Source organism: Schistocerca serialis, chromosome 3, assembly GCF_023864345.2.
Source record: "Schistocerca serialis cubense isolate TAMUIC-IGC-003099 chromosome 3, iqSchSeri2.2, whole genome shotgun sequence".
In the NCBI taxonomy this organism is placed as follows: domain Eukaryota; kingdom Metazoa; phylum Arthropoda; class Insecta; order Orthoptera; family Acrididae; genus Schistocerca; species Schistocerca serialis.
The window spans coordinates 858,701,763-858,714,034 of NC_064640.1; the positions used below are offsets into that span (position 1 = coordinate 858,701,763).

The 12,272-nt window shown below is 43.4% G+C and overlaps 1 pseudogene; it reads left to right on the top strand.

Moving 5' to 3' along the window:
- Nucleotides 1-10,811: 10,811 nt before the first annotated feature.
- LOC126471907 (5S ribosomal RNA) lies at nt 10,812-10,929 on the top strand (annotated as a pseudogene).
- Nucleotides 10,930-12,272: the final 1,343 nt, after the last annotated feature.

Below are 12,272 nucleotides of genomic sequence, written 5' to 3' on the forward strand. Positions count from 1 at the left end.
CGTAAGGGTGTTCGGATACTTCAGATCAAATAATGTATTACTTCTATCCACATACAACTGACAAAATCACCACATGACAAAATCATAGAAATTATACCTCATATGGAGATTTACCTACAATCATTTTTCCCACTAACTATTCGCGAATGAAACATGGAATAGGGGAAAAGGTAGAGAGTGGTACAGGAGTACCCTCCACGTATTGTGTGAAGAATTTCGTGTACTGACAGGTTGTTCGTGAAATCGAGGAATTGGCCGACTGACCTAGCGGATATAACCTCCTCAGTTCTGAGCTTCGATTTTGTGAATGAAATGCTTATATTGGTCGGCAATGCAATGATAAGATTGAAATAAGGAGGTGACAATTCAAGTGTATTGAATGGATCGCGTCCGATTTGTGCAATCCTTAATCATGAATGTAACTGCATTGCCAGTCGTGAAAGTTTTGAAAGAGTTCGCAAGTGACTTTCCGTGCATGTATTTGGAATTATCCTTAACTGCTGGTTTTCTAGGTTAGAGATGCAGTTTTAGTTTGTGTGAATGTGTTTCGCAAGAGGAGGTCGAAATGCGTAGCTAGCAGGAGGCTTTAATGAACGAGGTGGTCTCTCCAAAATCTAATTAAAGATAATAATTTCCGTTTTATTTTACGAATAACTGAAGTGTGGTGCTTTTAAGCGCTATTTTTTTAACTCTCTATGGACGAGCTCAACAAATTTGTAAAGCTTACAACACATTGCTGTAACAGATTCATAACAGTTCAGAATGAAAATGTGAGAAGTTATGCGGCTCTGTGAACATTTCTTCAATCACCTGAACAATTGCTACTTGGGAATTTTGTGTAGCATGGACGCGTGTATTTCAGCTGTTGATATTTCTTGTTACTGATGTTGAAAAACGAAAGTTATCAGCTTTAAATAAATATTAAATAACTGAGGTAATTTCGAGGTACGTCTGGGTAAAAAATGATTATGGAAAACATTATTCCTATAGTTTCTGAGCCTATTTTTTTAAACGTTACAAATTTGCCATCTAAAGCATCCTCAAGCAAACTTCTTTTTTTAGATAATGAATTCTACAATATTTTATGGGAAGAAGGGGAGTGTTGTCGCTCGTAACGCTGGTGGAGCAGGTGATGGCTTGCATGAGTGCCTCCTCCCCCAGTCTTACCATTAAGTAAGGCGAACCGATGGAACACGAACATCAAAGAAAGGCATGAAGTTAATTCTTCTCTGCAACGAGTTTGTGGTAGGAGTGGATCGTTTAGATTCACTAATTGTATTATACAGAATCTACATCAGGTCGAAGAACTACAACCATCGCCTATTTTTTCACTTCCTTGATATTATGGTAGTAAATCCATGGCTATTGCACAGAGGGGAGTGTACTCTCTTGGCGTACCCAGAAATAAGCAGAGGCCACTTTCTCAGTCTGGCGCTGAAGTAGCTGATGCCCTGTGCAAAATGAACAGGAACGTAAGTGGAAGAGAGAGGGGAAGACCTTCATGTGTAGATACTGAATGTGCAAAGAAGCAGAAAATAGGACATGCACCAAAGCCAATTCCCCAAAATGTTGTTCGTCAGGACGATGTTGGACGTTGGCTAATTATGTCTGCGAAGAGAGTTAGATGGAGGATGCCAAACTGCAACGGAAGTCCACCAGTTATCTGCTAGACGTGTAATGTTAATTTGTTCACCGAGGAGACACGGAACTGTGCGCCGGACTTTCATAATGAATAAAAGCTGTCGGGGTCAAAAGTTTCAAATTTTTAAATATTTTCATATTTCAGAAAAAAAACATATGTCATTATTCACAACCCAAAATTTAATTTATATGTATCATTAAATGCCTAATGTAATGAATATGTAACTCAACAAAATCTGTGTGTGTAAAAGACAGTGTCCGACTCACTGACTCACTCAGTGACTCGTCATCGACGAGCCAAAACCGCTAAGGATGCAAATTTGAAATTTTGAGAATGTGTTGATCTTTTACTGTAGCCATCGTTTAGTAAGGGACTGCTTGAAATTCCGTCCCAAAGGGGATGAAATAGGAGATGGAAGTTGTATGAAAATATTTCGTTGTATTTCTTAAAGATAAATCTCTGAAAATTGGTGTTTCATTTCTGAGAAATGTGTGTTGGGGATGAAAGTTTTTATGGAAATATCATCATATTAACTCAAAAGGCACGCTTATCAAAGATCAACCCCGAACCACTTTTTCGGCAGAAGTACATTTGGAAGACGCCATGCCTCTACAGTCTTACTTAGCGTGAAAATTTTAGAAGATGCTGCAGTTTGTGAGCAACATAAAAATTCGATTAAAGAAAACAAAATCTGTGCGGACCGTACACTCTACACGATCGAATCAACAGGTGCTCAGCTAGCATATTATACAAACATGACTTATTATATTTTCAATTAATACATGTTTATTGTGACCCTTAAGTAATACAAATATGCCATTTAGTATTTTTTGTTTTAATTGCTTCATGATTTTGTCCATAGAGGATTAAAGTGGTTATCGGCAGCGGTTGTTAGAAACTAGCTGGTTGTGGTGTACCGCCTGTTCGCTATTTACGTTACTTAATATTACGCTCGAATCTGTCAATCAAAAAGTGTTTATTTCCACAGGGCATTTGTTACTGATGTTCGAGTAACACCTGTTTTAAAACTGTCTTGTGGATCAAAATGAGGTTTCTGCCACTTTTGTAGACCGATTTCATAGTTTAACAGGGCAGAGATTTAATCCGGGTCGGCCCAGAAACGTTTCCAGGCGAATTTGCGTGGTAGTACGTCGCGTAATTAGTTTCGTGCACCGCCCGGCGCTAATATGTAAGAGCGTGTAGACTCTGCCACGAATAAGGCTTCACGCTACTGCACAGAAACTCCGAGGGTGATATGGAATTACGCCTTCAAACTTTTCAACGAGGTTAGCACCTATCCGGTATGCGTGTGCTTAAATCTGTAGTTAAATGCTTAGAGTCGGTTCTTTTATGTGTAAAATATTTTGCGATGATACGTATAATTATCATTCCTTCTCGGGTGCTTACTGAATATTAATACTTCAAAACTGCGATTACTATGGCAATACTCGTATAACAAGTTTTATATGCGTTCTTTTTTAAAAGAACACACCTGATCGCGTTTTTCACTACGTTACAACTAGCAAATATCTATACTACTGTATAAAGCCAAGTCGTAGTTTCACGTAATTACCAAAACTCTCGAGAAGTTCTGGACGGATTTACTTCAGATTTTTACACGATACTCTAATAAACGTTCTGGCGGGCATAGGCTCCAGATTTTCTTTATATATATTTATGGTAATACTCTTAATATTTACTTCAAATAGGCTACTACATATAAAAAAAATTGGTCAGAAGCATTTCGGTTTTACGGGCTACGTAAAATCCTCTAATAAACGTTCAGAAGATGGGCATAGGCTGCCTAGCATATATATATATATATATATATATATACACTCCTGGAAATGGAAAAAAGAACACATTGACACCGGTGTGTCAGACCCACCATACTTGCTCCGGACACTGCGAGAGGGCTGTACAAGCAATGATCACACGCACGGCACAGCGGACACACCAGGAACCGCGGTGTTGGCCGTCGAATGGCGCTAGCTGCGCAGCATTTGTGCACCGCCGCCGTCAGTGTCAGCCAGTTTGCCGTGGCATACGGAGCTCCATCGCAGTCTTTAACACTGGTAGCATGCCGCGACAGCGTGGACGTGAACCGTATGTGCAGTTGATGGACTTTGAGCGAGGGTGTATAGTGGGCATGCGGGAGGCCGGGTGGACGTACCGCCGAATTGCTCAACACGTGGGGCGTGAGGTCTCCACAGTACATCGATGTTGTCGCCAGTGGTCGGCGGAAGGTGCACGTGCCCGTCGACCTGGGACCGGACCACAGCGACGCACGGATGCACGCCAAGACCGTAGGATCCTACGCAGTGCCGTAGGGGACCGCGCCGCCACTTCCCAGCAAATTAGGGACACTGTTGCTCCTGGGGTATCGGCGAGGACCATTCGCAACCGTCTCCATGAAGCTGGGCTACGGTCCCGCACACCGTTAGGCCGTCTTCCGCTCACGCCCCAACATCGTGCAGCCCGCCTCCAGTGGTGTCGCGACAGGCGTGAATGGAGGGACGAATGGAGACGTGTCGTCTTCAGCGATGAGAGTCGCTTCTGCCTTGGTGCCAATGATGGTCGTATGCGTGTTTGGCGCCGTGCAGGTGAGCGCCACAATCAGGACTGCATACGACCGAGGTACACAGGGCCAACACCCGGCATCATGGTGTGGGGAGCGATCTCCTACACTGGCCGTACACCACTGGTGATCGTCGAGGGGACACTGAATAGTGCACGGTACATCCAAACCGTCATCGAACCCATCGTTCTACCATTCCTAGACCGGCAAGGGAACTTGCTGTTCCAACAGGACAATGCACGTCCGCATGTATCCCGTGCCACCCAACGTGCTCTAGAAGGTGTAAGTCAACTACCCTGGCCAGCAAGATCTCCGGATCTGTCCCCCATTGAGCATGTTTGGGACTGGATGAAGCGTCGTCTCACGCGGTCTGCACGTCCAGCACGAACACTGGTCCAACTGAGGCGCCAGGTGGAAATGGCATGGCAAGCCGTTCCACAGGACTACATCCAGCATCTCTACGATCGTCTCCATGGGAGAATAGCAGCCTGCATTGCTGCGAAAGGTGGATATACACTGTACTAGTGCCGACATTGTGCATGCTCTGCTGCCTGTGTCTATGTGCCTGTGGTTCTGTCAGTGTGATCATGTGATGTATCTGACCCCAGGAATGTGTCAATAAAGTTTCCCCTTCCTGGGACAATGAATTCACGGTGTTCTTATTTCAATTTCCAGGAGTGTATATATATATATATATATATATATATATATATATATATATATATATATATATATAAAAATATATATTACGTCAATCTCAACGTTGGTTAGAACATCGGCTAAAGGAGAAACGTAGCCGTAAAATCGAAATGCTCCTGACCCATTTACTTCAGATTTTTCACACTACTCTAATAAACGTTTGGACGGAAATAAATATACATTATTAATGTATACAGTATATAAACACCTCTATACTACATGAAGGGGATACGTTGTTACCAAAAATCTCCAAAAGCTTTAGACCGATTTACTTCAAGTTTTTGCACAACACTTGCAGACGGGCATAGGATATATATTTTTTAAATAACACTGTACAGATATTCTGTTAAAACACATTGCGACAAAAAGTGTTGTGAAAATGTGTCGGTTAGCTTCCTTTCTCACAATCAATTTTAACTACGATAGCAGGGTGTTTAAACATTAGACAACTTGTTTCTCCTCTATATATACTCTTTCTTCTTGTATATAATTTTAAACAAAATTTGTATACACAACAATGAGCTGTTTCATTTTATTCCTCGCAGTCAGTTTTAAACCAAAAAGGGGAAGTTGTCGGTGTACGATTGGTATACTACTACAGAATCGTCAAAATCTTTGTAATCCTACCCATTCGAAGATTGTAACCACACGAAATACTGTCATTGAAGCTACTATCATGACAGATCCAGCACCTAGCGAGGCCTCTCTCATGCCCTGTATACCAATGATCCCAAGCGATTTACCCAATTCTTTTGAGAGACTTCAATTCCCAATTAAGGTTTCCTTTGAAACATCAACAAACGAAAGTCAAAGTCTGTGAAAAGAGGACGTGGATAGAGTGGAGGGGGGCAGGGGGGAGGAAATGAACATAGAGAGGCAGAAGGAGGAGATGGACAGAGAGAGGGGGAGACGGAGATCATGACGTACAGCCAATTCCGAAACAGATTTAGCAATTGCGAAGCATTACCGGGTTTGCTAGCTTTCTTTTTATATTGCAGCTCTGTACTCATCATATTAATGCACTTATGTATTATTTGTGCAAGAAGCATGAACTGTGCTCGAAACGAACTGATATCGTGTGTACTTGGGGAATAAACGTTTGTTAATCCACATAATTCATTTATCCTTGTTTCGATAATGCGTGCGTCGTTATTCCTACATAAACTTTTGTTAATGCCTCTTAGTTTATTTATCTTTGTTTGGATAGTGCGAACGTCGTTATTGCTACACATTCCCGTGTTCCTCCAAATAACTTAGAGTATGAGCAGAAAAAGCTATCATTCTCTTGGGGGCTGTATTTGGTTTTCATGTGAAACCTTTCGAAACGCCTCAGTCGAACGAAGGAAGGAAGATTGGAGTTTACCCGCTGACGGAGACAGTAGATATGGAGCACAAGCGCGGACAGGGAGGAATTCGCCCATGTCCTGTACACGGTACCGTCCTGGCAGTTGCCTGAAACTTTTTTCAAAAGCTACGGAAAACCTGTCTTTGGATGGAATTTGAATCCAGGTCCTCCCGAATGTGAAGCCAGTGTCCCAAGTCGCACTGCCTTTCTTTCTCTCTTTCAAACGAATCTTTTTTACACTACTCACCATTAAATTTGATTCACCAAGAAGAAATCCAGATGATAAACGGGTATTAATTGGACAAATATATTATACTGGAACTGACATGTGATTACATTTTCACGAAATTTGGGTGCATAGATACTGAGAAATCAGTACCCAGAACAACCACCTCTGGCCGTAATAACGGCCTTGATACGCCTGGGCATTGAGTCAAACAGAGCTTGCATGGCGTGTACAGGTACAGCTGCCACACGATACCACAGTTCATCAAGAGTAGTGACTGGCGTATTGTAACGAGCCAGTTGCTCGGCCACCATTGACCAGACGTTTTCAGTTTTTGAGAGATCTGGAGAATGTGCTGGCCAGGGCAGCAGTCGAACATTTTCTGTACCCAAAAAGGCCCGTACAGGACCTGCAACATGCGGTCGTGCATTATCCTGCTGAAATGTAGGCATGAAGGGTAGAGCCACGGGTCGTAACACATCGGAAATGTAACGTCCACTGTTCAAAGTGCCGTCAATGCGAACAAGGGGTGACCCAGACGTGTAACCAATGGCGCCCCATACCATCACGCCCGGTGATACGTTAGTATGGCGATGACGAATACATGCTTCCAATGTGCATTCATCGCGATGTCGCCAAACACGGATGCGACCATCATGATGCTGTAAACAGAACCTGGATTCATCCGAAAAAATGACGTTGTGCCATTCATGCACCCGGGTTCGTCGTTGAGTACACCATCGCAGGCGCTCCTGTCTGTGATGCAGCGTCACGGGTAAAGCAGCCATGGTCTCCGAGCTGATAGTCCATGCTGCTGTAAACGTCAGCCGCGCGGGATTATCCGAGCGGTCTGAGGCGCTGCATTCCTGGACTGTGCGGCTGGTTCCAGCGGAGGTTCGAGTGCTCCCTCGGGCATGGGTGTGTGTGTGTGTGTTCGTCCTGAGGATAAATTAGGTGAAGTAGTGTGTAAGCTTAGGGACTGATGACCTTAGCAGTTAAGTCCCATAACATTTCACACACATTTTGTGTGTGTGTGTGTGTGTGTACACGTCGTCGAACTGTTCGTGCAGATGGTCGTTATCTTGCAAATGTCCCCATCTGTTGACTTAGGGATCTTGACGTGGCTGCACGACCCGTTACAACCATGCGGATAAGATGCCTGTAATCTCGGCTGCTAGTTATACGAGGCCGTTGGGATCCAGCACGGCGTCCCGTATTACCCTCCTGAACCCACCGATTCCATATTCTGCTAACAGTCATTGGATCTCGACCAGCGCGAGCAGCAATGTAGCGATACGATAAACCGCAATCGCGATAGGCTACAATCCGATCTTTATAAAAGCGGGAAATGTGATGGTACGCATTTCTCATCCTTACACGAGGCAGGACAACAACGTTTCATCACGCAACGCCGGTCAACTGCTGTTTGTGTATGAGAAATCGGTTGGAAACTTTCCTCATGTAAGAACGTTGTAGGTGTCGCCACCGGCGCCAACATTCTGTGAATACTCTGAAAAGCTAATTATTTGTATATCACGGTATCTTCTTCCTGTCGGTTAAATTTCGCGTCTGTAGCACGTCATCTTCGATGTGTAGCAATTTTAATGGCCAATAGTGTATATCGATGCAATCGTAAATATTTTTCACGGGTCTCCCACTATACCGGTACATTTTATTCTGCTATAGCTGTTAGCAGTTTCGCTTTCATTAGTGACGCTAAATAACTGATCTTCACAGAAAAAAGCAGTCATAAAGCGTGCTCAATTGCTTTTTATACGGTTTATCATGAAGTGAATCTATGACACTCCTGCGTTATTAACACAAGTATCAGTCTTCTACACTGACGGAAAAAGCCGCAACCCAAAAAAATAATTAATGTAGAGTAATGAAATTTAGACATCTGTCTTCGTAACATATTTCACTGACTGATACTGCAAGATCACAGGTTTACCTAAGCGCGAGATAAGCCATTGAAATGTGAAATGCTGGTACATTAGTAACCGGTGTAACCTCGAGAATGTTGATTGCAAGCATGCAAACGTGCATGCATTGTGTTCTACAAGTGTCGGATGTCAGTTTGGGGGATGGAGCTCCGAGCCTGTTGCACTTGGTTGGCCAGTACAGAGACGGTTAATGCTGATTGTGGGTGACGCTGGACTTGTCCGATGGAGACTGGAGACAGATGTGGTGATCGAGCAGTTACAGGAAACATTTCGCCACTCGGAGTATGTTGGGTTACAAGAGCGATATGTGGGCGAGCGTTATCCTGTTGGAAAGCATCCCTTGGCATGCTGTTCATGAATGGCAGCTCAACTTGTCGAATCACCAGACTGCCGTACAAGTCTGCAATCAGGGCGCGTGGTATAACCACGAGAGTGCTCCAGCTGTCATACGAAATCACTTCACAGACAACACCTCCAGTTGTAGGTTATAACTGCCCACGTCGTTTTGTGCCGACTCCACTGTAGCTTTAATGGATTTTTAAGTTTGTTTTATATGCCCGACTTCTAATTTCACCACACAAGTCTCCAGGGTTGAGTAGTTCTTGCCCGATGACGACACGCAATACAGTTTGTTAAAGCGGAGTTCGCCGTTATTAATTATGTTTTTAGATTTAATTTTATTACTGGTACAGAGACTCAACGTTTCTTTGTTTAACAGCGCGTCGTCAAAATAAGTATGAAATGCTAATGTCTTTGCAATACATAATGTCGACTATTGGGTTAAAGTTTCTACCTATTTTGCCATTTTAGAGAAGAGAAACCTTAAGCGCTTCTGCTTCTACAGTCTCAGTATCAAATGTTCACTAATTTCAATTTACTTCCTATCTCAGTTCAGTATTTAACACAAATTATATATCAATGTCATTTCAGAGATATTACGTCGGTTCCACATTAACGGAATAACACGTAATTGTCATTTAGCATCACTTTTATTAATAATCCTTTTTCTTATGACGTAAATGTTAATAAATGATACTATCTAGGAGGAAATAGGGATTGATCCTAATCATGAGATAATAGCTTTTAATGAGCCCGCAATCGTTAATTAAGTAAAAAGTCACGTTCAAGGATGATATGCGAACAACTTTCGTTACGTCCGTTTTCACGTATCTGTCAAAACTAATCCTGTCGCCCACAATTCAAATTAACACTGACGTTAACCCCTTTTGTCGGAACATCGAATCGTAACTATTATGTTGAAGTTTATTCTAGTCCCCGAATTAATTCCTTTCAGATTCGCGCACGACCGAACAGCAGAACGGAATACAAACGACTTGTTTTAACAACCGAACAACGCAACGACGTTACATTGCGACAATGTCCGTCCAATGAACATCTCTTTGACTTTATCTTTTCTACTCTGCTTAATTAAATTATTCCTAATTACAATTTATTCAGCTATTTAACGAAAACATCTAACAAAAAATAAAATAAATTTATCCCAACGTAAAAGATCCGTTATAAGTTCCAGTGTGTCTAGCATGCAGACAGGTTGGTTGCAGACCCTAAGCTGGCCTCCTTCTAAACAACACACGGCCATCACTGACACCAAAGCAGAACTAGCTTTCGTCAGAAAACACAACAGACCTCCACACTGCCCTCCAATGGGCTCTCGCTTGACACCATTGAAGTGGCAAATGGCGGTGGTTTGGGTCAGTCGGAACATACAAAAAGGCATCTGATTCGGAACTGTCCTTGACGCAACCGATTTCTAGCAGTTCGTTGTGTGACTGTAGTACCGACTACTGCAGGATTTTCTGCTGCAGATGCAGAACGATGTGTCACAACCATAGGCTGAACACGATGATCTTCCCTCTCGGCAGTACCAATTGGCCGTTCGATGGCCGGTCTTCTTGCGGCCGTAGGTTCTCGCGACCACCGTTGCGACCAGTCACGTGCAGTGGCTACATCCCCGCAGATCTCTCTGCAGTATCGCTGGAAGAACAGTCCGCTTATCTTAGCTCTGTTACACGACTTCGTTCGAACTCAAGGACGTGCTGATAATGGCATCTTTGTCGCCTTAAAAGCATTGTTGACTAACATCAACTAACCACGTCCAATCTAAGAGGTAAATAACGCTCACGTGTATTTAAAGCAAACCTAATTTACATCCTCATAGCGGCACCCCTAGCGCCACTCTTATGGAACTGACGCGAAATTTGAATAGACATCGTCTTTCAGATGTAGAAACACGCCCACTTTCGGTTATGTAGCACAACTCCTTCTTCGTGTTGTGTTATTTTTTCCGTCAGTGTATATATATTCAAATACAAGCCTTTTCCTTCCCTCATAATTTAATAGAATTAGCTCCATATATCGCCAACGGCATTGCCGCAGTGGTAACACCGGTTCCCGTCAGATCACGGAAGTTAAGCGCTGTTGGGCTGGGCTAGCACTTGGATGGGTGACCATCCGGTCTGCCGAGCGCTGTTGGCAAGCGGGGTGCACTCAGCCCTTGTGAGGCAAACTGAGGAGCTACTTGATTGAGGAGTAGCGGCTCCGTTCTCGGAAACAGACATAAGGCCGGGAGAGCGATATGCTGACTTCATGCCCCTCCATATCCGCATCCAGTAACGCCTATGGGCTGAGGAAGACGCGGTGGCCGGTCGGCACCGTTAGGCCTTCATGGCCTTTTCGGACGGAGTTTAGTTTTAGCTCCATATATCGTCAGTCCTCGTTGATGGATACCACAGAACCCAAATGTTGAAAGCACTACGTAACAGGCTGTTAACGAGTAGAGACCACTGAGTCAAGTATTTCGACGTGGTAATGGCGAATCAGCAGCAGTCTGCTAGCATGAGTTATGAAGCAACTGTCGACACTACAGAGGAGCCTAAGGTACAACATCCCTTGGCATGCTGTTCATGAATGGCAGCTCATCACGTCGAATCACCAGATCCCAAATGGGACCATGGCCGGATTGAAGTAGAGAAGTCAGAGGTATAAGTAGGAGAAAACTTTGAGGTTTCCAAGTGAGAATACCAACGGGGGTATGAGAAGCGCCGAGAAGATGCTTTTGTTATCTTAAATGGGGATCACTGGCGACGAAGAGGTTTCTATTCCTGCACTGTTTTAATAGAAATAAGTTGCTCCTTCAGAAACACTGTTGTTCACTATTTACGGTAGCAGCTATACACAATCCAACAATACCGATAAGTAAACAGCGATCTACGAATACCAATCCCTTGGTCTGAGCAACACAACAACAACTTCAAACTGTGTGTCTCTTCGTGTAGCCTGATGGCTTAATGTCTTATGGAAATACTGTTTAGGCAGTAAGCAAGATATGATTAACATGGTCCGCATTCTACCAAGGACGTAACTATAGACAAAACTACATAGGCTTCGACAGCCGGTTTAATGATGAAAATTCTTCTGGGCGTTGTACCCCGTCATTGTATAAAATACCTTAATGATAAACTGTAAAACGAACTTTTCGACCGTATTACAACGGCCTCCCACTGAGCAAGACTAGTTTTGGTAGAGGAAAGGTGCCTCTATTTGTTGCCGACCATTTGTGTTAATACGTCATATTTGTGAAACTTTGTAGCCCTAGAATATAATACGCTATCTAACATTCTGCGTGGTGTCTGTTTGTTCTAAGTCGTGTCTCCCTACCACTTTCGCGCAACGACGCGAAATTGACTAGTTTGAACCTGGGACCTGTTGCTGGTAAGGAGACGCCAGACCACACATGACATGTAGAGTTCAGAAGAGTTCAGTGAGACTAGCGATGATATAACCAAATACTTAATGATTTCAGATTCAGCTCCACTGCA